This window comes from Marmota flaviventris, chromosome 10, assembly GCF_047511675.1.
Source record: "Marmota flaviventris isolate mMarFla1 chromosome 10, mMarFla1.hap1, whole genome shotgun sequence".
Lineage (NCBI taxonomy): Eukaryota > Metazoa > Chordata > Mammalia > Rodentia > Sciuridae > Marmota > Marmota flaviventris.
The window spans coordinates 44779810-44806453 of NC_092507.1; the positions used below are offsets into that span (position 1 = coordinate 44779810).

General features: G+C 41.2%; 1 non-coding gene across 1 annotated transcript; it reads left to right on the top strand.

The window, feature by feature from the left end:
• The first annotated feature begins 15233 nt into the window (after positions 1 to 15233).
• Positions 15234 to 15307, top strand: Trnai-gau (transfer RNA isoleucine (anticodon GAU)). The gene has a single exon. It is a non-coding gene; the product is annotated as a tRNA-Ile (tRNA).
• Positions 15308 to 26644: the final 11337 nt, after the last annotated feature.

Here is a 26644-nt window from a genome sequence, read left to right on the forward strand (position 1 = left end):
GAGAACTCCACCAACCTGGGACAAAATATAAACCCCCAAGGCACACTCTGAATAGCTCACCTCCTCCTTGCCTACAGTTGCAACCAGTTAATGCTTTCAAGTGAATCAATGTGCTTATTAGGTGAAAGCTCTTATAACTCCATCATTTCCACTCTGAACTTTCTTGCATTGTCTCACACATAAGTTTTGGGAGACATCTCATATCTAAAACCAAAGCAACTTGTTCTCTATGCACTTCTAGGTCACCAGTGTGCAAGAGAGAGCAGAAGCTCACATTCTGAGCATTTCAGCAGCAGTTGGCATTGATAGAACCTCTGCATGAAGGCAGGCAGGAGGTCAAGGAGGAACTGATCCATGCAGAGCTTACCCATCGTACATCCATTTGACAGATGGACCCTGTTAACAGGTAACTTGCCAACAAGCCCTTAGAAGCTCTTTCGTCTGCTTCCTAAATCCATTTTGGAGCAAAAATCTATTTTATTAGCTGAAGACAGAATAGACCAATTCCAAATATTTGGAAAAGCTTAATCTTGCAAATTAGCTAGCTGTCCTCTGGCCACATGGTAGCCACTTGTGTGGGAGGAAAGCAGGCCCGTTTCAGGACAGACCTTTCTCTGTTTCTTGAGAAAACACAATAAAACACCCTTCTCCTTTCATCCACATCTGGCGGCTGCAAAAACAGTGACCCGTAGAATTCACATTTTCATACTAGACTATGGCAGGCCAATGTCCAGAGGTTATTCTTGCTGCGTTCCTGAAAGAGCAAAGCCTGTCAGGATAAGAAGGATTCTGACAAAGTGCTTATTGAGAAAACATGCAGAGATTTCTGTTTCCCAAAATTAGAGAGGGAGCTTATGATAAGAATTCTTTTCATTGATTTCACCTCTTCAACCGCTTCCCCACTGTCCTTGGGTATAATTAATTACCAGCCTTGAGATTCAGATTTCTGAAGAAAGTCCTAGAGAGTATTTTTCCCAAAGTTGAATAGCTCAAGGGATTCTAACTTTCACAATTTCACAAAACTTCAAGGAAACCATACTGTACCCACCGTAGGACCACCAGGCCAAGCAAACTGAAAAAGAAATGTTTCTTGCTGTCATGTTAGGCTGGAGTTTTATGAGCTCATCCTGTGAGTATTATAAACTGGGGTGTGCTGATTGGTCATCTTCCTGGCACAAGCAGAAATGATCTAGGGAGAAGAGAAGGGCACCTTTCAAGAGCGCCAAATCAGGACATGCATTGTCCATGATGACAATGGACATCAATTCTAATGGGGTTCAACAAAGATGCTCTGAGCACAAGTAAAGCAGAAACCACGGGAAAATGATGAGAAGGAAGTTCAAAGTGGACATTGAAAGGGGAATAGCTTCTTAGAGGCACTAACACCTTAATGAAGAACTGAAATCCAAGAGAGAGTTGACCAGTACCAAAGGAGAAACACCAGGGTGGGCCCAGGAAAGTCCTAGGCAAAGGCCTGGAGACGGGAGACTCTAGCTGGGAAGGAGTAGGGAGTGCACAGTGAGGCTGGAGTGGTCTGTGTGTCTGCTGAGGAGCTGAGACTTATTTCCTCTTCCCAAAGAGGAGATAGGGTTTGCCTGTCTACCATGTGGTTTAGATATCTCTAGCAAGGCAGAGTCAATAAGAGTCAGTCCAGAGATCAGGGGCATTGGTGTCTCTTCAAGTTTACAAGCCTTTTGAAGACACAGAATGTTTTGTACTTTTGTACATCTAAGTCCCTGAACAGTGTCTGTTACAGAAAAGAGTCTAATAAAATGTTTGTCAGATGAATTAGTCAACAAAACATGTATTAGTCAATGACTCAACAAAATAATTTCACCCAATTTTATATTCATCCAGACAAAATTAGCACTGAACACAGCTCCTGATCAACATTCACTCTATGATGGCCTCTTCTGTCAACATAGCAGCAGAGAAAAGTGATATATGCTCTGTTCTCAGTCTATCAGCCCTCAGCTACCTGGAGAACTTTCTGTCCTCATGGTACTACCCATGCTATTGGACTGGGTGTCTTTGTCCCTTTGACTTCGACAATTTTGCTATAGCATCAATTGCTTCTGAAGACTTACCTAGAAAAACTGCCGTATGCTCTGCCTATTTGATAAAGTCAGTCAATTATCACACTTAGCACTTAGTGCACTCACGTGAATGATTATGCTCTGCTCTACCTTCTTGCAAGTCATGAATCGTATCTAATGCAACTGGTGTCCTACTTGGTCCATGACTGGCAAATGATGGAAGTCACAAAAGACATCCAAAGAAAGTGTTTTCTGAAAGAAAGTTTTATGGGCCAATTTTATGTGTATGGAATTTAGCACTAGCAGTTGAGCTACCTTCTTTGACTTAAACGTCCATGAAGATGGCTTGACCAGCCATTCTGGAGGAGTAATTTATAGGAGGTTGGGGCACATAGAAAAGCCTAGGTTCATTTTGTGTTTACACTACATTTATTTGTTGTTAATATCACCAGAAGAGCCACCATAATTTTAGAAAATGCAGGTAATCCCACCTGGTCAAAGAAGAGTTAATTAAGAGGTGTATGACAGTGTTATTAGACATCAAATATGGCATCCAGCAGGATTGGCTAAAGAAAAGTGCCACCAAACATCTTCCATCAACCACTGTGTGGGGCAAGTGGGAGACACTATGAACCTTGAGAATTCAATCCTGCACCTTTGACTTATCAGAAGTTAAGTCCCCACTAATGCAAGGAGGTTTTGCTTACTTGTGGATATAGACACACTTGTCATTATACTATAGGTAATATTTTATATTATCCATTTTCACTTTTCTTTCACCCACTTTGTGTTCTTCAAAATGAAATCACCTTCATTTCAATCATACACAAATTCAGTTTGCCAAATCAGCTCATTGCCTCATCCTCTTTTATTCCTTATATCTTCACCGAGAATTTTATTTTGTGGCTTTTATTTTGTCATATCAAATAATGCAGATCTAATTTTGACAGAAACTTCATTTCACATTTTTTGGCAGAAGAGTGGTCAATACCAAAGATAAGAATATGCAGTTTAAACCATAAAATGCAGTCATTTTTATTTTCTCCAACTGCATTCCATGTACCCTGGGAAAGATTTTGCCACTTCTAATAATACCAACACATTGTGATAGTTGGGCTTACATCCAAATGAACAATAGGATGGGACTTCTTAAAGGGACACTTAGGGCAATAGCTTCTTAGATTATGATGGCTCTTTCGGTGATATTAGCAACAAATAAAAACCCTGCTTTCTGCTGGGACTGTGGGATAGAGAGAGCCCTGGAACCAGATGTGGTGGAGTCACAAACCCTATGGAGATGAAGTCGAAAAGCTAGGATGCAGCCAATTTGTAACCAGCCTTGAACACGACCCAGATGCAGGTAAAATGATCACGGCTGTGGGGAGGGGAGGGAGGGTTCCCTCAGTAGGAGGGGACCCCTCTTACCATGCTTCTACCTGCTGCCCATCAGTTTCTTGGCTCCTAAGAAAGAACTGTTAGTCTGATGGGCAGGTGCCTACTTTGTTAAGGGGGTATGCTGAACTTGATTGAGGGACTGTGCCTGAAGTCAGCACAAATATTCTCTTTCCTTTCTTGCAGAACTGCTTCAGATTTGGGGCAGAAACTGACCAAGAGTAGGAAGACACTGTAAGCAGCTGGGCAAGACCCAGGCATTTCTAGCTCCAGGATAAGACACAATCAAAATGTCTTAAAACTCACCACCCTTCCCCCACCATGCTTATACTAGGGCCTTGAGCCAGTTGCTTAGACTTTCAGAGGGTCCATTTTCCCACATGTAAAATGAAAGCATTGGTAAGAATTTATGAAAATAATAACTTAATTCTCTTTCGTGTTTACTATGGCCCAGGCATTCCAAGTGCTTAAAGAAATTCGTGCATTTACTTCTGGGAATAATCCAATCATGTAGGTGCTATTATTATTCTCATTTTACAGAGAATGAATCGGATGCCTTATAATGGTCAAGGTTTCACAGTCAGTACTGGGTGGGCCTGGGATTGCAATCAGGGCATCTGCCTTTTGGATCTCCCTCCCCCAACCAACCACCACTCCGTTCCACTTAACCAATTAACATAAGCACCTTAAGCTCTTGGGACAGGGCCTGACCCAAAGGGTGTCAGTAGCCTGCCAAAGTGCGCTGCTAGAGGACTAGGTGTCCATGCAGCAGGAATATATGTATGCTTCAGAACAGAATGCCTTCTCCTCTTGCATCACCCCGCCTAAAGTATGGGAAGTTAGAGCAAAAAATAATAAGTTAAACCCATAGAACATAGAGTAGGAAGGGCCTCTCTGCATCTTCTGGCCAAGTCCACTCTCTCCGTCCAGGAAAATGAAGCCTTCTAGGGAAGGACTTGGGAAGGCTTAGGTCAGAAAGCAAGTTAGAGCACAGGCTGGTCCCGGGTGCTGTCACTAAGTTCTAGTTCCACTTTCTGCCCCCTTGCATGCTGCTGCCACCCCAGCACTCAGGAGAAGAGTTCAAAGTCTAAGCCAACCATGGCAGCCATCATGTTCACAGCTAAAGGGCACATAGGCATACCATTCAACCCTTTGCCCTCTTCTTGCCCTCTTAGATTTCTCTGCAAATAGCAGTCTCCTTGTCCCCTAAAGTTCCCAGCAGAGTCACTATTGGCCTTTTCCTGGGAACAGAGGTACTTCAGGGATTTCTGCTTCTCAGAATAAGAGAAGCATTGGAAATAGTGCTGAAAACAGAGTTGTGGGAGTCTCCAGCCTCCCTTCTGATGGTTTTAACCCCATTCTGACCCAATCCTGTTCCTGGAGCCCTGGAACTCATTGGAAGCCTCCTTGCCCCTCTCCATCACCCCTTTCCCTTCCCTGGCCATCAGTGCTCCGGAGGCAAACAAGGTTAGGATTGTATCTTTTCCTCTAGTAGTTGAGTGGCCATTGAACAAATCATTAAATTACTTATCTGAGCTTCAGTTTCAGAATCTATAAAATTGGATCATTTTTATCTCCCTCAAAGATCTCAGTGAAGTTGAAATGAAATGGCATAAGCAAGAGGCAAGACTGTGTAGTCTACAAATGATCCTCCTTTCTGTTTTATGATAAGCCCAAGCTCTGTGTACCTGATCAAAGTAGAGACACGGAAGAATGAAAATGTACCTTATCTTTTATTGGCACTTGAAGTTTACAAGTTACTTTTGCTTGATATTATCCTTTTTGATTTTATTTACTGATATGTTAGTGACATTCCATTCCCTAAGTACTTATTAAAACTTAAAGTGTACCTCATAGTGTTGCTACAGGATTAAGTAAATTAGTACATTCAAATGTTTAGAAGAGAATCATTCGTTACAATTTATATCACTAATATGATTACATTCCAAAAGCTCTGGTAGATGCTAAGCACATAAAGATGAGTAAGGTACATATTCTGTACCCAAGGTGGGTATGAGCATCCTATCTATCAACTTCATTAAAAGGCAAACAAGAAAGGCTCTGAAAACTCATTGACTTGCCAGGATCTCCAGCTGGTGTGCAAGAGACACGGGGCTCACACCCCAACTTTTCACTCCAATCCCATGTTCTTTGTACCATGATCTCAGAGAATGTTTTATTTCAACTCTCCTCTTGCATGATTATATATCCTTGACCTTGATCTTTGTCACTAAACCTTTTTTCCAAGGTTCCCAACCCCAAACACTAGTTAGATTTCAAGTATGGAAGATAAAGAGGAAAAAGGTTTAAAAAGTTTAAAAATATACATGAATAAATGCATATGAATAATTATACATATATATGTATATATGTACAGAGAGAGAAAAAAAAACAGTAGTTTTCCAGGTACTAAACTAAAGTTCTGTCACATGTAACTTTTCTGATAAGTATTGTGAACCTCATTATCACCCTCAAGAAAACTAAGTTTTAGGAAAAAAAAAGAAATTATACTTTCTAAGCAGCAAGAGGAGCTGAGATTCAGGCCCCTCACTCTTACTCATAATTCCTAATCTTAACCCTGCCTAAATATGGCTTCTTCATATCCAGGCTAGTCTCTTTAGTGAGTAGTTGCTGGACCACACCCTTATGTGTGTTTCTTCCCTCCTTCCCTGTCCAGGCTGCAAATTTTTCAAATTCATCACTTGACTTTCTTTTTTTTTTTGGGGGGGGGGGGCATCAGGGATTGAACCCAGGGACGCTTAACCACTGAGCCATATCTCCAGCACGTTTTATATTTTATTTTAAAACAGGGTCTCACTGAGCTGCTTAGAGCCTTGCTAAGTTGCTGAGGCTGGCTTTGAACTCAAGATCCTCCTGCCTCAGCCTCCTGAGCCGCTGGGATTACAGTCTTTCAGCCCGCTTCCATTCTAATCATACATTCTACCTTTAGGTCAGGCCACTGCTCCCAAATCCTACTATATGCACTTAAAAGGAACCAAGCAGCATCCTGAATGCATTTTTCTTTACACACTTCCTCTGCCAGATATTTCGTCTCATCGCTTTTTAGTTTGGTCTCCATAAAGCTGAGGGAATGGATGCAGTTCAGCCAAGTTCTCTACAATGGTTTGGAAATAATGGTCTTTACTCCAATTTCCAATAGAATATTCTTCATTTTCACCAGTATCTTGGCCCTATAGATAATCTGATCACTAAAGTTGTACTCCACATATGTATAATATGTCAATATACTCTACTGTCATGGATAACTGAAAAGAACAACAACAAAAAGATGTTATAGTTCTTCCCTAGTCTTCTTTTCTTCTGAGCCCTCACCAGAATTGCCCATAACACCCTGTTTAAAGCATCCTAGACATTTTCCAACCTGCTCCTTCAAGTCCGTCCAACCTCTGCCCGTTATCCAATTCCAAAGCCACTTCCACATTTGCAGGTATTCATTATGAGCAACAGCCTCACTTTATGTTATCAATTTTCCATTTTAGTCTGTTTTTCATTGCTATAATGGAATTCCCAAGGCTGGATAATTGATAAAGAAAAGAAGCTTATTTAACTTACATTTATGGAGGTGGAAAGTGCACAGCAACATTGCATTGGCTTTGGCAAAGGCCCCACTGCTGTGTCTCCTCATGGCAAATGGCATCCTGGAAGGTGTACAAGAGACAGGGAGAGATCACACAGTGAGACAAGAAGCCAGAGCAAAGGGAAATGCCAGCCTTGCTGTTTGGGGAACAACTTGCTCTCATGACAATTATCTCATGTTCCCACAAGAACCATCTCCCAAGGGCGAGTGTCCTAATGGCCTCCCTCTAAGCCCCACCTCTTAAAGGGTCTGTTGGTTCCTACATCACCACCCTGAGGCCCAAGGTTCCAACACAGGAAACTTTGGTAGACCACTTTAACCATATCCAATCCATGAACAAGAACTCATGGGCTACAGTGAAAAAGCAGCTTCAAGTTAATGCAGCCATTATGGATTATAGTGTAAAACTTGTTCAAAATTTAAAATGTAACTTCCATATGATGTAGCAATTCTGTTTCTGAATATGCACCCAGAGGATACTGAATTAGCATGCTGAAGAGATTTCTTGTACTCCCATGTTTATGGAAGCCTTGAATCTGGCTTTATTTCTGTTTCCATTCAATGGATGAATAAAGAAACTGGTAAATGCACACAATGAAATACCATCTAACCTCTAAAAGAAAGAAAAGCCTTTTATTTGAAATGGTATGGACAAACCTATGGACTCTAAGTTAAGTGAAATAAGCCAGAGCAGATGTGTAATTTTAAAAAGAGTCAAACTCAAATGGTGGTTACCAGAGACTGGGAGATTAAGAAATTTGCTTATTGTACTTTGAGTTGGATTTTTTTTTTCTTTCACATATGAGACAGAACATGCAGTATTTGTTTTTCTGCATCTGGTTTATTTCACTTAATATAATGTCCTCGAGTTCCATCCATTTTGCTACAAATGACAGGATTTTATTCTTTATGACTGAATGTGTCCAGTGTGCATCTATACCACATTTTTATTTATCCCACATCTGTTGATGGACACCTAGGCTGATTCCCATAATTACCCATTATGAATAGTGCCTTGGTTAACATGGGCATGCAGGTATCTTTTGGAAATCTGATTTCATTTCCTTTGGGTATATACCCAAAAGTAGGATATCTGGATCCCATAGTAGATCTGTTTTTAGTCTCTCTTTTTAATTGCTTTTATTTTTCAAATGACAGTGGAATGTATCTACTGTACTTGATACGAGGACGGAAACCCCTGCTTGCTTCTGCAGTGAGTCGTATGATTTGTCCCAACCTTTCACCTTCAGTCTGTTTATGTCTTTTCCTATCAGATGAGTCTCCTGGAGGCAGCATATTGCTGGGTCTTTTTTTTTTAATCCAATCTACTAGCCTATATTTTTAATTGGTGCTTTTAAGCCATTAACATTCAGGGTTACTATTGGGACATGGTTTGTATTCCCAGCATATTTGTTTATTTTTGTTATTTTACTTGAATTGGTTTTCTTCTTTGATTAGTTTTTTCCTTTCAGTCCTACTTCCCTCTGCTGACTTTTATTGTTGTTTTTTGTTTTCTCTTCATGGAATATTTTTCCAAGGATGTTTTGTAGTGTTGGTTTTCTAGCTATAAATTCTTTTAACTTTGTTTATCATGAAAGTTTTTATTTCATCTTCAAATTTAAAGCTTAATTTTGCTGGATACAAGATTCTTGGTTGAAACCATTTTCTGTCAGAGCTTGATATATGTTGTACCAGGATCTTCTAGCTTTCAGGGTCTGTGTTAAAAAAAATCTGCCGTTATCCTAATTGGTTTTCCCTGATATGTAATCTGATTCCTTTCTCTTGGCTTTTAAAATTCTCTCCTTATTCTGTATGTTTGGCATTTTCATCAGAATGTGCCTTGGTGTGGATCTGTTGTGATTTTGTACATTTGGCATCCTGTAAAGCTTTTTGAATTTGGATTTCCAATGCATTTTTCATGTTTGGGAATTTTATGATATTATTTCATTGAATAGAGTGTTCATTCCTTTGGTTTGGACCTCTATGCCGTCCTCTATCCCAATAACTCTTTTTTTAATTTTTTATTGTTGGTTGTTCAAAACATTACATGGTTCTTGATATATCATATTTCACACTTTGATTCAAGTGGGTTATGAACTCCCATTTTTACCCCGTATACAGATTGCAGAATCACATCAGTTACACATCCATTGATTTACATATTGCCATACTAGTGTCTGTTGTATTCTGCTGCCTTTCCTATCCTCTACTATCCCCCCTCCCCCAATAGCTCTTAAATTTGGTCTTTTTATGCTATCCCATATTTCTTGAATGTTCTGCTTGTGATTTCTTACCATTACCACTGTGTGGTCTATGTTCTTTTCAAGATTATATATTTTGTCTTCATTGTCTGATGTCCTATCTTCCAAGTGGTCTACTCTGTTGGTGATGCTTTCATTTGAGCTTTTAATTTGGTTTATTATTTCTTTCATTTCAAGGATTTCTGTTTGGAGTTTTTTTTTAGTACCTCTATCTCCCTGTTGAGGTGATCTTTTGCTTCCTATATTGTTTATGTAGTTCCTTGTGGAAGTGATCTTTTACTGCCTGTATTTGCTCTCTTATATCTTCCTGGAGTTCACAGAACATTTCAACCATGTATATTCTGAACTCCTTCTCTGCCATTTCTCCTGCTGTGGCTGCCAATGATTCTAATGTTGTGGTGTCTTCATTTGTTTGGGGCACTTTCTTCCCTTGTCTTTTCATGTTGCTTGTGTGTCTTCCTTCCCAGCTCTAAGGGTGTAGATTGTTATTTTTTTTTACCCTATAGGTTTGTAGTGCTCTTGTAGAGTTCCAAGACCTCTCCTTTGTGGGGAAGAACAATGTTAACAGATCCCAATATCAACAATATACCACCTATGAAAACTTTGTTGTTATTAAGACATTTACAGTTTAGTCTCAATGTACAGAAATGATCAATTCAATTATTATTTAAAATAATCAGTAGTTTTGTAAAAATGTTTACAGTTTCTTACGGTGGACAATAAACTGGGGTGGGGCATAGGTCGATATGCTGAGGAGGTAGGATGTGAGGATATAGAGTTAATAATATCTTAGAAAGTATGAAGGAGAAATCTAATGAGGAGGGTTAGTAGCAAGAGAATAGACAGGAAGTAATTTAGGGTAGGCAGGTACATGGGATGACAGTAGAGTACATAAAACAAACACATATGTATTTAGAAAAATACAGATGTTAAAACAGTAAAATTTGGAGGGGAAAAGAAAAATGAAAGAATAAAAAGGAAAAGAAAAAAAGGGCATATACAACACCTCTATATTATATTATTCAGATGACTCAGTCCTCAACGTCCTATTTCATGCAATGTTCTTGGTTTCATATCTGTTGGGGATGTGAAGGCTGGAGGATGGAGGGGTAGAAGAGAAAAACAAACAAACCAAAAACTTGAAAGAAGCCAGAGTTGTAGCTTGCTTTAGAGATCCATATCTTTCCTGCTTCTCTTCTCATCCAATAGGTGGGGTCGTCTGTTGTAAGCTGATGTCTCTGCCCTCGGGATGGTGGAGGTAACCAGGGTGGGAAAACTGGTCCTGGCGCAGGGCATCTGGATGCGGGAAGTGGCACCCGCCAGTTCCTGTGAAAGACTGCACCTCACGGTCTCTTTTTGGGACCGCTCGTATGATTTGAGAGCCTGGTACTATCTCCGTCTCTTGCCTGGAGATTTCCCAGTTCCTGGTCTCTCCCTCTCCTCTAGCAGTTCCCAATTGAGGACTCTCACCCCAGGGCTCCCGTAGGCGGCTCCCTGGTCAGCTACTGTGTTGGGTTACTGTGGCTGAGGAAGGGAGAAGGTTGAAAACCTGGTACCTGGCCACTGGAGATCCGATCTGGGAACTGCCCCCAGCTAACATGGCGAGAATGTTGAGTCAAGGTGGCGGTGGCCTGCTTTCAGCGCCAGGGTGTCTGGTGAGGTGGGGGGAGCCTGGTGAGGTGGGGGGAGCCAGGCGATGGTGTTGTGCTATGGGTAGGTAGCAGCTGAGTGACCTGTGTGGGAGTGGAGTGACGTCTTGATAATCTGCAGATGTGTTGATTGATAGGTGATTCTGCTAAGGCGCTCCGGGAGTCTTGCGTGGACTGGAACATCCCTTGGCTTTGGTTCCTGCTCCAACACCCAGCATCCTACTCTAATGCTGAGGCCCAGAGCCCGGTGCAGGGTCACAGCGCTGGTGAATTCTGCAGAGAGCAGCTGGAAAGGGGTCCTCTAACACTCTCAGAGATGGAGTATTCCAACTAGGTGAGATCCGCAGGTGCAGCGGCACGGGTGGCTCAGTCCCTTCCCAACGCCATGTTTTCTCTGAGTCTCTGTTTTTAGTCTTTGTGAGGAACCTTCGTACTGTTATCCATAGTTATACTAATTTACATTCCCACTAACAGTGTGTTCCTTTTTTTCCACATCTTCAGCAGCACTAGTCTTGCTGTTTATTTTTATAATTAACCAGTCTAACTGGGGTGAGAGAGGAACTCATTGTAGTCTTAACTCCATTTGCCTGATGGAGTCCCATTCTTCCAATAGCCCAGCCCGCATCAGCTCTCCACCTAGTTAGGGTCACACATCCCTTCCCATTAGTTCCCTTGAGTGAAGCATGATGTAGTTCCAGATGCTCTCTCTGCGTGGCTCCTACTCTCCTTCAGGAAATGCACACACACTCCAGGCCCCCAAAATTTCAGGAGGCAGGCAAATCCAGGTATTCCTGCTCCTTCACCTTTACTGTCAGCAGCCAGCCAGGCTACTTCTGCCAGCTGGTTCCTGGAGCAGGATCAGATGGCCCCCTTGTCACCCTGGCTACAAGGACTCTTACCAACCTCTGCCAGAGGCCCCATGGAAGGCCTTGCTCTTGTTTTGAAAAAAAAGGAGGAGATTCCTGACCCTGAGTCCTTCCCTAAGGAAGGAGAGTTCAAAGTTACTTCATGCCAGAGACACTCTGTCACAGATCCCCTCTTAGCCTCGCATCTCTTCATTGATCTCCCATCTTTTATGTCTTCGGTATGAATGTAAGATCCAAGAGCCACAGTATCTATTTCGGGCCATCTTTTGTATAAATTATGGAATCTTGGAGCCTTGGCCAAAGCTTTCATTTGAACATTCTATCACAGAGATAAGCGTGCCCACGCTTTTCACATCAGCTAGCATACGATCAACAAATTGTTTCCCAAACTGGCTGTTACATAGAATCACTTCTTTGAAAATGATTCTTCTCATGCCTAGTCCCAGCTCCTTCACACTGCCATCCCGGATGGCTTCAGTAGTTGGTGGCATCACTCTGCCCCACCTTCCTGCATCCCTTGTGGTCTGAACCACATAGGTGGCCTGAAGTCTACCTTGCATGCAGTAGGCCCTCTGTGATTGGATTTTGGATACACTTATTTAAAGAGATGTCACTGACAGCTGCTTTGCATTACCTATTCCCATGGCATCCACTGCCCATCTTCCTCCCAGAGCCTTCGGCACCTGTTCATGCACATGTGGAACACAACACACCCTGGGCCCAGCTGTTGCCCTTGAGGTATTTCTCCATTGTTAACAAATGATGGAATTCATCTTTCTCGAACCCCTATGTGCCAAGTGCCAATCCTTGTTTCATTTCTTTTCCAAATGGATCCTGAGAAATAAGTATTATTTCACCACTTTTCCAGATAAGAACATCAGGTTTCAAGTAGGATACATAACACCTGATGACACCCAGCTTGTCAAGGGTGAAGCTGGGCTTTAGTTCCTTTTGACTCCAAAACCAGCAGGGTGTCATGAAAGGAAAAGTCTTCTGGGAGACAGGAGATGTGGGGTTTACCCAGTTCTGCCATTAATTTGACTGTGACCTTGGATAGTTTCCTCCCCCCATCCACATTTCCGCATCTCTGAGTGAAGGACTTGGGTGCAGTGACCACCCGTGCCTTTCCAACTGCAGAGCTCTGAACCATGGAAGGCACTCGTATCAGTGCCTGATTTGCACTGGCCTGCCCAGATGTTTCAATTCAGTTTCCTGTGTGGCAGTCAGTCTCATCCTGCTATTTCCTGTCGGCACTTCTAACCTCCCTCATCGGGGAACAGCTGTATGGCTTTTTGTGTTGCTCGTGTTTAACAAAGGCCTGATTTAGAATCTGCAAATTTCATCAGAGGGTGGCTATTCACCAACTACCCAAGGAGACCTCACAGGCCAAGTGAAACACCAATGACAGAGCTTTCGTATGTTTCTCCAAATAACAGCTCTCGAAGTGTTGGCACCACCCTGAAAAACCCTGACTCTGGGGTTGCCAGACAGAGATAGGAACCTTGAACAAATTATTTAACCTTTACATAGCCTTTCTGAATGTCAGTTTCTTCATCTGAAACAGGAATAGTTATCTCCCACCCGCCAAAAGCATTGTTTGGAGTATTAGAATTACCGATGGTGCTTGCCTGTAATCCCAGCGGCTTGGGAGGTTGAGACAGGAGATCACTAGTTCAAAGTCAGCTTCAGCAATGGGGAGGCGCTGGACAACTCAGACCCTATCTCTAAATAAAATACAAAATAGGGCTGGGGACGTGGCTCAGAGGTTGAGTATCCCTGAGTTCAACCCCTGATATATATTAAAAAAAAAAAAAAAGAATTACATGTATCCCATGGAGCATCCTAATAAAGGGCCTGGAGCCATTTACTCCCTTTCCTAGTTCTCATCTCTCAAGGATTGGAGGCAAACAGAAGTTCTTGGTTCTGAACCTAAAACACTTCTCTCTCTTTTTTGGAATAGCTTTATGGGGAGTTTTTTGTAGCAGTGCATAATATTGCCCACACCCTTAGGCATAGAATGTTTGTCTTTGATCTGCAAACAAAGAGGGAAAAAGAAATCCAGGGTCTGTCTGGGGAATGACCTTGGGGGAGTTATTTAATCTTGCTAAGCCTCATTTTATTTAGCTTCTAAGCCTTTGCATTTTAAGGATTAAATGAAATAATACAGGTACAATGTCTGACCACAGTAGGTGCCCAATATACCACATTGGATCTGGATTTGAGTTCCCCCCTTCCACTTATAACTTAGAGATCCCTTTCAAACCTGATTTCCACATATGTCCAATGGAGACAATTCTCATCTATAATGTGACTGTGAGGTCTACACAACAGCAAGAGTGGATGCACCCAACTCAAGAAGGTGCTCAGTGTACCTCCCCTTTCCTGAACATATCTGTGTTGTGTTGTCATGGATGTTGTCATAGGATGATAAAGTAGAAATTCACAGAGACAAAGCAAGTGAAATGCACTCCCTTCCTGGGAGGGTTCCTAAGAGTTAAACTTGGGACTTGGTTGAAATATTAAGATAGTTCTGCATAAATGAAAACTTCACAAGATGATCACATTTGGTTCATATCAAAATCACTCAGATCCAAAGAAGCATTCCAAGCAGTTGACATCCACTTCAGTTGGATGCTAATCCAATTTTTAAGAATTAATCCAAACTTGATGAGAAGCTGATCTCATGTATCTTTCCAGAACATCCTAACATCCTACTCCCAGTCAGTTTCCTGGGAAGGAAGTGGGTAGCGTGGCTCTCAGAAACTGAACTGAAGACATGCCTCTTTTTCATTTCTGCTGGAATCTGCAGCTTTGTAAAGGACTGATGCAGCCTAGTTGACTTTCAGAAATTACTCCTGCCTCAGCCTTTCTTCGGCCTTTCATTTCAGATTTACTGAGGAAAAAAAAATGAAAAGCACACAGTATCTGTCCCTCCTTTCCTCTATTCATCAGGTCCTTGAGCTCCAGCACTAGAAGGGCCCTCAGAAAGTGCCTTCCCACTGAGCAGCCACCGAATCCCAGCTAGTGTATCCTCTTGACATTTCCCAATCTGTCTCATTCTCTTCATCCCAGGTTTTACTCCACTAGTTGATCCTTCCTCACTTCTCACTTTAGAACTTGCATTCATGTCCCAAATCTTCAGGACTTGACCAGCCCACCCTCTATAGCACAGTGAAAATCTTTATACCATGTCAATAGGATCCTTCCATAAGCTCCTCTCAGGATAAAATACAAAATGCTTCCAAGGCTACAGGCCCTCAAGTGTGTTCTGGCCCCTGCCTATCTCTAGGGACTTATCTGCCCTGGTCCTTGAGCAAGGTCACCTACATGCAATGTCACTGCAAAATGTCCTATTTCCATGAGTCCTTCCACTAAGCAACATGGGGTACGCTGGCAAGGAAATTGTCATACCTACTTGGCTAATGGCTCCCAGCCGGTTAGCTCAGTTGGTTAGAGCTTGGTGCTGATAACGCCAAGGTCGCGGGTTCGATCCCCGTACGGGCCACCAAATGCCGCAGTCTGGCTGGGCACAAATGCCGCAGTCTGGGGCACAAATCACGAGCCACCACACAGCTTGTAGATTCAAACAGCAACTCTTTATTCCCGAACTCCCACCAGCCGTCTACAATCACGTTCTGGGGAAATCCACGTTCTTTGCCCAAATCCACCTCCACTGGGCTTCTCTCTCCCAAAAAATACTGTCTGAATCCCGTGAGAACTCAAGGGGAACTCAGGCAGCAGGATACGCCCTATTCCCAGCAGGAATAATCTTAAACCTGGAACGCCCTAAACCCGATTATCCTAAACCGGGAACACCCTAATCCGCCCTGGTCCTTGAGCAAGGTCACATACATGCAATGTCACTGCAAAATGTCCTATTTCCACGAGTCCTTCCACTAAGCAACATAGGGTATGCTGGCAAGGAAATTGTCATACCTACTTGGCTAATGGCTCCCAGCAATCTGCCATGGCCCCCATTATATTTTATGCCCTAAATATAATTAACTTTGAATTTCTGTTTTGTTTCTGAAAGGTTCAAATACACCTACCACTCCCTGGGAACTCCTCTGTACTTTCAAGACCCACATAATCTCTACCTCATTCCTGACCTCTCTTCCCACCACTGGCATAATTATCTGCTGCCTGGATAGGGTTCCACACACTTTGTACTCACTGTATTAACAATCTCTTAGAAATTTCTATTTGTGTGTCTGTTTCCACCACTACACTTTAAATTCCTGGTATGTGAAGCTACATCCTATTCCCTTGGATCCTCATGTTCAAACAGTAGGAGGGCATGTCGTCACAGTCGGACTACTGACCATTTACTTGTGTGCAGCACTGGAGATCTGATGGTGAGCACCTTATGCATAGGAAGGCAAATAACAATGTGATGTAGCACGGGAAAGGAGGCACAAGATACAAATTCTGAACAAAAGAGATACAAAGTGCTTCTTCTAAATTTGAATTTTGTTTAGACATTTAGAATTTCAGATTTATATTCAAGATGGCAGATTGGGCATAAAATCTAGACAAGATCCCACTGAATGGACAAGAAAGCTTTACAATGCAAAAGACATACACAGGCTGAAGGTGAAAGGTTGGGAAAAAATATACCACGCACACGGTCCTCGTAAGCAACCAGGGGTGGCCATCCTCACATCGAATAAAATCGACTTCAAGATTAAGTTAATCAAAAGGGATAAGGAAGGACATTATATACTGTTAAAAGGAACCATTCACCAACAAGACATAACAATTATCAATATTTATGCACCAAATAATGGTGCTGCGACATTCATAAAACAAATTCTCCTCAAGTTCAAGAATCAAATAGACCACAACACAATAATTATGGGTGACTTCAACACACCTCTCTCACCACTTGACAGATCCTCCAAACAAAAGTTGAATAAAGAAACTATAGAAATCAATATCACAATCAACAACCTAGACATAACTGACATATATAGAATATATCAACCATCATCAAGTGGATATACTTTTTACTCAGCAGCACATGGATCCTTCTCAAAAATAGACCATATATTATGCCATTGGGCAACCCTCAGTAAATATACAGGGGTGGAGATAATCCCATGCATTTTATCTGATCATAATGGAATGAAACTGGAAATCAATGATAAAAGAAGGAAGTAAAAATCCTACATCACATGGAAAATGAACAATATGTTACTGAATGATCAATGGGTTACAGAAGACATAAAGGAGGAAATCAAAAAATTCTTAGAGATAAATGAAAATACAGACACAACATATCGGAATCTATGGGACACAATGAAAGCAGTTTTAAGAGGGAAATTCATCGCCTGGAGGTCATTCCTCAAAAAAAGGAAAAACCAACAAATAAATGACCTCACACTTCATCTCAAAGCCCTAGAAAAGGAAGAGCAAAACAACAGCAAATGTAGCAGAAGGCAAGAAATAATTAAAATCAGAGCGGAAATCAACGAAATTGAAACAAAAGAAACTATTGAAAAAATTAACAAAACTAAAAGTTGGTTCTTTGAAAAAATAAATAAGATCGACAGACCTTTAGCCATGCTAACAAAGAGAAGAAGAGAGAGAACTCAAATTACTAACATACGGGATGAAAAAGGCAATATCACAACAGACGCTACAGAAATACAGAAGACAATTAGAAATTATTTTGAAAACCTATATTCCAATAAAATAGAAGATAGTGAAGACATCGATAAATTCCTTAAGTCATATGATTTGCCCAGACTGAGTCAGGAGGATACTCACAACTTAAACAGACCAATATCAATAGATGAAATAGAAGAAGCAATCAAAAGACTTCCAACCAAGAAAAGCCCAGGACCGGATGGGTATACAGCGGAGTTTTACAAAACCTTTAAGGAAGAATTAATACCAATACTTTTCAAGCTATTTCAGGAAATAGAAAAAGAGGGAGCTCTGCCAAATTCATTCTATGAGGCCAACATCACCCTGATTCCGAAACCAGAAAAAGACACCTCAAAGAAAGAAAACTACAGACCAATATCTCTGATGAACCTAGATGCAAAAATCCTCAATAAAATTCTGGCGAATCGGATACAAAGGCACATCAAAAAAATTGTGCACCATGATCAAGTAGGATTCATCCCTGGGATGCAAGGATGGTTCAATATACGGAAATCAATAAATGTTATTCACCACATCAATAGACTTAAAGATAAGAACCATATGATCATCTCAATAGACGCAGAAAAAGCATTCGACAAAGTACAGCATCCCTTTATGTTCAAAACATTAGAAAAACTAGGAATAACAGGAACTTACCTCGACATAGTAAAAGCTATCTATGCTAAGCCTCAGGCTAGCATCATTCTCAATGGAGAAAAATTGAAGGCATTCCCCCTAAAATCTGGAACAAGACAGGGATGCCCTCTATCACCACTTCTATTCAATATAGTTCTCGAAACACTGGCCAGAGCAATTAGACAGATGAAAGAAATTAAAGGCATAAAAATAGGAAAGGAAGAACTTAAATTATCACTATTTGCAGATGACATGATTCTATACCTAGAAGACCCAAAAGGGTCTACAAAAAAACTACTAGAACTAATAAATGAATTCAGCAAAGTGGAAGGATATAAAATCAACACGCATAAATCAAAGGCATTTCTGTATATCAGCGACAAAACTTCTGAAACGGAAATGAGGAAAAACACTCCATTCACAATATCCTCAAAAAAAATAAAATACTTGGGAATCAACCTAACAAAAGAGGTGAAGGATTTATACAATGAAAACTACAAAACCCTAAAAAGAGAAGTAGAAGAAGATCTTAGAAGATGGAAAAATATACCCTGTTCATGGATAGGCAGAACTAACATCATCAAAATGGCGATATTACCAAAAGTTCTCTATAGGTTTAATGCAATGCCAATCAAAATCCCAATGGCATTTCTTGCAGAAATAGATAAAGCAATCATGAAATTCATATGGAAAAATAAAAGACCCAGAATAGCAAAAGCAATTCTAAGCAGGAACTGTGAATCAGGTGGTATAGCGATACCGGATTTAAAACTATATTACAGAGCAATAGTAACAAAAACAGCATGGTACTGGTACCAAAACAGGCGGGTAGACCAATGGTACAGAATAGAGGACACAGAGACTAATCCACAAAGCTACAACTATCTTATATTTGATAAAGGAGCTAAAAGCATGCAATGGAGGAAGGATAGCATCTTCAACAAATGGTGTTGGGAAAACTGGAAATCCATATGCAACAAAATGAAACTGAATCCCCTCCTCTTGCCATGCACAAAAGTTAACTCAAAGTGGATCAAGGAGCTAGATATCAAATCAGAGACTCTACGTCTGATAGAAGAAAAAGTTGGCTCCGATCTACATATTGTGGGGTCGGGCTCCAAATTCCTTAATAGGACACCCATAGCACAAAAGTTAATAACAAGAATCAACAAATGGGACTTACTTAAACTGAAAAGTTTTTTTCTCAGCAAAAGAAACAATAAGAGAGGTAAATAGGGAGCCTACATCATGGGAACAAATTTTTACTCCTCACACTTCAGATAGATCCCTAATATCCAGAGTATACAAAGAACTCAAAAAATTAAACAGTAAGAAAACAAATAACCCAATCAACAAATGGGCCAAAGACCTGAACAGACACTTCTCAGAGGAGGACATACAAGCAATCAACAAGTACATGAAAAAATGCTCACCATCACTAGCAGTCAGAGAAATGCAAATCAAAACCACCCTAAGATACCATCTCACTCCAGTAAGATTGGCAGCCATTATGAAGTCAAACAACAACAAGTGCTGGTGAGGATGTGGGGAAAAGGGTACTCTTGTACATTGCTGGTGGGACTGCAAACTGGTGCGGCCAATTTGGAAAGCAGTATGGAGATTCCTGGGAAAGCTGGTAATGGAACCACCATTTGACCCAGCTATTGCCCTTCTCGGACTATTCCCTGAAGACCTTAAAAGAGCGTACTACAGGGATACTGCCACATCGATGTTCATAGCAGCACAATTCACAATCGCTAGACTGTGGAACCAACCCAGATGCCCTTCAATAGATGAATGGATAAAAAAAATGTGGCATTTATGCACCATGGAGTATTACGCAGCACTGAAAAATGACAAAATCATGGAATTTGCAGGGAAATGGATGGCACTAGAGCAGATTATGCTTAGTGAAGCTAGCCAATCCCTAAAAAACAAATACCAAATGTCTTCTTTGATATAATGAGAGCAACTAAGAACAAAGCAGGGAGGAAGAGCAGGAAGAAAAGATTAACATTAAACAGATACATGAGGTGGGAGGGAAAGGGAGAGAAAAGGGAAATTGCATGGAAATGGAAGGAGACCCTCATTGTTATACAAAATTACATATAAGAGGTTGTGAGGGGAATGGGAAAATAAACAAGGAGAGAAATGAATTACAGTAGATGGGGTAGAGAGAGAAGATGGGAGGGGAGGGGATGGGGGATAGTAGAGGATAGGAAAGGTAGCAGAATACAACAGTTACTAATAGGGCATTATGTAAAAATGTGGATGTGTAACCGACGTGATTCTGCAATCTGTATTTGGGGTAAAATTGGGAGTTCAAAACCCACTTGAATCAAAGTGTGAAATATGATATGTCAAGAGCTTTGTAATGTTTTGAACAACCAATAAAAAATAAATAAATAAATAAAAAAGAAAGCTTTACAAAATAGAATAGTAAACCCTTATCAGTCTGATTTTTTAAAAAGGGGATGGTTCCCACACATCAGAGACTTATACATATTTCTAAAGGGTAGAGAGCTATTAGGATCACTGAGGTTTAAGCCAGGGCACAAAAACTAAGTGTGAAGCATAGACAGAAGACTGCAGTGAGCATGTGAGCTTGATGGAGCCCTGGAAGGGCCTGTGGACGGGAGTCAGGGAAGGCTAGGGATGGCCACCACAGGGGAGCCAAGATTAGCCTGGGGAGGGGTAATACTCTGATGTGAGAAGAAATGGGAGGACCCAACCCTCCCTAAAAGGGTTGGTTTTCTATTTTCTGTGTTTCTGCTTTTTTTCCCTTTTGGTACATAAGTGGTTTTTCTTCTCCTTTAGCTGCAGCTACCTGAAGACAACATTAACAGGCATTATTATTATACTTGGCTGCGCAACAAAATACAACCAACCCTATTCTGTGCCTGGCCACTTGGCTCCAACCATTGCCATGGGCTACAACAACGAAGATGCACCCAGCTTTCCCATAGGGGCAGAGATCAGAGTTGTGGCCATTTCACCTGCAATGCCAGATGCCAGCCCAAGGCTCAAGGTTCTTGGGGAAGGTGGCCACTTGGAAGAGTTAGAGGCCATGCCCCACAACTCCCCACTGCTTCTGGGGTTGCCAAGGCAACTGCCAGCCTGCTGCTGCTTCTGTGACTGCCATTTAGCAGCTGATTTCATTGCCACTACTTTGGAGGATTGGCAGGCCTGTCACCGTGAGAGTGTGGCTACATTACTAGTCCCTCTTCTGATTCAGCCACTACCTCTTCTGCAGCTACTGTGGCAACTGCAGCTGCCATGGTTACCCCAAATACAACAATTCCTTCTACCCCCACCACACACACACACACACACACACAACTCCAGATGTCCCCATAGCTCTATAGAAATCTCTGTTTTGGTCTGTGATGTGCACCTTTCCCACCTACGATATCCAAGGGTAGGCAGACCCAGCAAACATACAGCAGACTATCATGACAGTGCAGAAAGTCTGCAATTAGCAGATAGGTGACTGCCCCCATACAGTTCCTCCTTTTGTCTATATAAGCAGCACTCTTCCTACCCTTGGGGAGCCAATCCAGGAAAGTTCCATTCCTTATACTACTTCTCTTGTGCTGCAGCCTAAACCCCAATAAGGCCTCATTCCAATGGTTGTATCTTGTCTATTGGTGATTTCTACCTTGGATTTAGAAGGCTGAGTTCATTGAATTAAAAGTTGTTAACAGCCGGGGATGGTGGTACATGCCTGTAATCCCAACAGCTCAGTAGGTTGAGGCAAGAGGATTGTGAGTTCAAAGCAGCCTCAGCAACTTAGCAAGGCAGTAAGGAACTCAGTAAGACCCATCTGAAAATAAAATGTAAAATGGACTGGGGATGTGGAATGTGGTTAAGTGGTTAAGTGCCCCTGAGTTTAATCCACAGTCAAAAAAATAAAAAATAAAAGCTGTTAACAGTAAGTGATGCCTAGCACTAGCAGTCAGAGCTGATAAAACTGAGAGCTGCTAAAATAGCAGTAAGAGCTGCTGGGAGCCACTAGTCCCAGCTGCTAGGAGAGCTGCTAGGAGCTCTTAAGATAGCTTCTCAGAGGTACTGAGAGCTTCTAAGAGAGCTGCTAATAGTAGCCACTGAGAGCTGCTGGCACTCAGAGCTCAGAGGTGCTAGCACTCAAAGATTTAGAGCTGTAAACACTAGAGAAGCTATACTTGGTCTTTTTATGATTTTTGTCTAAATAGAGCAAAAGAAACTTCAGCTAGTTGTTCATAGGTAAGGGCTTGTGACAGAGGCAGGTAAATCCATGAACCAATCATGACCTGCAGAAAAAAAGAAAGATACTTCCATCCAGAATGGAAATGCACTATGGTTCTTCAACCTCAGGCTCCAATCACTATGGATATTATGGGGGCTCAATATCCCCCGAAACTGGTCTGCCCTCACCATGTACAGTGAAGACAGGCCTGCCACTCAGTAAGACCTGCTTCTCCACACAGAGCTCTCCATCAACTCTTCCTTATGGAGAAAGGCCCTGTTGGGAACCCTGCTGGATTACCAGGGGAACCTTGCCGGCTGCCTATGCTATCAGACAAGAGAGTCACAAATGAAAGTTTTCTAATTTCTTCAGCATTTGAGGGAAATTGAGGAGGAAGAAAAATAAAAATATGAAAAACAACTAAGATTAATAACAAAGATATGAAAGAATCAGAAATAAGCAAGAAATGGAAGAGAATTTTCAAATTAAATTTAATTGGTAACCTCTGGGAAATTTGAGAAGTTATTTTTGCCATGAGAAACAGACTATCAAGGGTTCTTGGAAATGTAAACTATGTTTGTCAACATTTTTTAAAAGTCAGTAAAGGCTAAATATTAGATTGGTCATGGTTTAGGACCAAACTGGTGACCTGGAAGATGAAGTCAAGGAAATCTCATGGCACATGGAGCAAAAGGTGAAGAGGAGGGAAATATGAGAGAATTAAAAGGTGAAATAAATGGAGAATAGATTTAGAAAGGTCAGAATTCCTCTAATTGGAGTTTCAGACATGGAAAAATAGGTTAAAAGTTAGAGAAAGTCAAAATAGTACAGATATTATTGAAGAAAAAAGCAGGAAAAAAATATTTCTTGTCCTACATAGGGATACGCTTTTACAGGTTCGAAGAGCTGTTTCAGTGAGACACATGATGAAACGTAAACAAGTAAAATGAAACAAAAGCTGAGCCCCAGATATCATCTGGTGGCATTTCAAAGAGACATTCCTAAAAGCTGCCAAGGTTATGGCAGCAAGCATACCTACGCAGGAGAAAATCAGAGCGCACTCAGATCTCATGTCAGCAACAGCTGAAGCCACATGACATGGAGGTGTCCTCAAAGTTATGAGGGAATGTGTTTTTGAACCTAATAGTCTATGAGCAGTGTGAGGCTAATTGAAGAAATTCTCCCTTTTTTTCAAGTTTGTAACACTTATTTGCACCATCAGTGTTTATGAGTGAACAAATGGCTAAATATTAGCTTCTAGCAAAGACTTTTTTCTATAATAAAGTATCACAATACTTTAAAAAAGAAAATTCTAGGACTCCAAAATAATATCTGATAGGCAAAAGAAGGATTTCCCCTATCCAGTCCCCCATCAAATTCCAGTCCCCGTCTTAATTCCAGAAATCTGTAAATATGGTATCTTCCACACAAGGAGGCTCCACAGATATGATCAAATTAAGGATCTTGACACAGATCATTAAGAATGGGAAATGTTAATGCACGTATTAATTAAGTTGGTTTCATTAGCCACTCCACAGTGTATACATATTTCAAAACATCATGTTGTGTACCACAAATATATACAGTTTTTATTTGTCAATTTTTAAAAATTAATACTTTTTTTTAAAGCAGAGCACTTTCATTCTGTGATTAGAGGGTGATGTTCCTTCAGGAAAATGACCAGAGAGTTATAATTATACTGGATTTGAAGGTAGAGGAAAGAATCCAGAAGTCAAGGGATGTGAGCAACTGCCAGAAGCTGGAAAAGACAAGGAAACACAGTTACCCAAGGGCCTCCAGGAGGAACCCAGGGCTGCTAATACCTTGATGTAAGTCTAGGGAAACCCATGAGACCACCTAGTCTATAGAATTGTAAGGTCATATATTTATGTTGTATTTAGCCACTAAATTTGTGGTAATGGGTTATGGCAACAATAGGAAACTATAGTAACCTTCCCCATTCCTCTTCTGAAAACATGTTATCTGAGGATATGACCTAGAAAAATAAAAATGGAAGCTAAGGAAACCCTCTACAATGCAAGAGACAAGGGAAATCATCCAAAAGCAAGGTATGAAAGTGGGTTGCCCACTGTGTGATACATCCAGCAAAAATTAGAGGATTGAGAAGCACAATGATCTTAAATATGTGAAGAAGACATTAATAATTTCTGTAAATTAAAAATAAATATGAATTAGGAACTTTGGAAAAAAATTAGAAATAGTATACAATTCATAACCCAAATATATATTATTTTAAGCATTTGATAGAGAGAAAAGAGAATCTAGGAAGATTTTCCCTTCATGCCCCATGACTTAAAATTACCATTTTCTTCCCCCTACCAATCAATTTCCTAGCTTCTGTAGGAAATATTTACCAATTAATATATAAATAGATTTTGGGGGGCTAGGTTAGCACTTTGAGAATCTATTTATAGACAAAACTACTAATATTTAGTAATAATTATAGTACAGAATGTAATTGGTATTAATGTTGGCAAAATGACAGTGATGTTGGCCATCAGGAATAAGGGAGAAAGCATAGACCAGTAGTGTCCTCTTCCATGGCAGTATATACTATCTAAACAGCTGACAAAATAAATAATTTAAATATATGGAGTTTTAACTTATTCTAACCATTCACTTAGCAGATATTCGTGAAGTGACTCTGTGCTGCGCATCTTCTTGGTATTAGAAATAGAACCATGAACAAAACAGATCATTTCTCTTTCTATCACAGAGTCTGTAGTCCAGTGCAGAAAAGCAGACTATAAATGAATGAGTGCTTATCTAGCAAGTCAGAAAGTGTCGAAGCTAGGAAATAGACAGCAGCAAACTCTTTCCTACAAAAAGCAGATAGATCGTCAATACTTCAGGTTTTGTAGGCCAGAGACCTCAGTCTTAACATTTCACTAGGCCTCCACGGCAGCCATAAAAAGGACACAAATAAATTCATATGGCTTTGTTCCAATAAAACTTTATTTACAAAAACAGGAAGTGGGCCCAACTTGATTGTGGCCTGCAGGTCTTAGTTTGGAAATCCTTCTTATAAAACAAGGTCAAAAACTAGGGAGAACCATAGAGAGAAGGGTCACCACTTCAAAATTGGGAGATGAGAGAAGGCCGTAGAGAAAGCTGATCCAAGGCAGTGAAGAAGGTGAGGAGGGGAAGCTTTGTACCTGACCTCAGGGGAAAGAGTATTCTGGGCAGAGAGAGCAGAAAGTGCAGAAGTGAAAACCTTACGGTGAGAACACTCCTGAACTCCAAACTCCACAGTGAGAAACAGGCTGGAGAAAGGACAGAGGGGAGCAAAGTAATAGAAACAGGCCCGGGGCAAGGTGGGAAGGTGGATTGGAGGGGAGGTCGGGTGCTCTTGCAATCAAAGTGTGGTCCTCTAGCCAGCAGCAGCAGATTCTCTGGGATCAGAATCTGCCCCCCAAGTGGATCCTATGTATATTAACATTTGAAAAGCACTGGTGTGGAGCTTCCTGGATTTTTATGCTGAAGGGAGTGGAAAACCATTGACTGATTCTGACAGAGGCCTTTTATTTTAAACGGATACCTCGGGTTACTATTTTAACTCTACTACCAACAGGCAAGGGAAGACGGAGGGAGACAAGTTGGAATGCTTTGATAACCCCAGTGAGAGGTAGGGATGATCTGGACTTGGGAAAATTACCAGGACATGGTGTGAGTCTAGATATATTCTTAAGTAAAGCCAACAGGAGTTCCCATCAGTCCAGATGGGATATATGCGGGGTACAGATGGGACAGGAGGGTGATTATAAGGTTTGGGACTTGGGCAAAGATGAAGGGGGCTTTTACTGAGTGGAAAGACTGTGGAGGGCCAGATCAGAGAAGACACAGGCCAGTGGAACCAAAGGCCATGATCTTAGTGTGGAACCCTGAAGTTTGAGATGTCTAGTAGACACCCAAGGAGAGATTCCAAGCAAGAAGCTGGGCGAGTGAATCTCGAGTTCAGGAGAGAAGATCACCTCCTCGAAAAATCTACAAAGAGTAAATAGCATGAGAGGTGGAGATGGAAAGGAACTGTGGGAGTTGGAGCAGTTGTGCAAAATGTTTCATTGCAAGGACCCAATAAATACTGCTTCAGTTTGTGAGATGAGGTCATACCACATAAGCGTATAAATTAGAGTTATGGTACTAAGCTACCTAAAGTCAAAAAGCAATTGTTTATCCCAAGGGAAAGGAGCCTGCCACCAAAAGTACAAATATTCTATGATTCCATTTGTATGTGGTACTGAGAAGAGTCAAACTCATGGAGAAACAAATTAGAAAAGAAGGGTGGTTCCCGGGGCTGGTGCTATGGCGAGG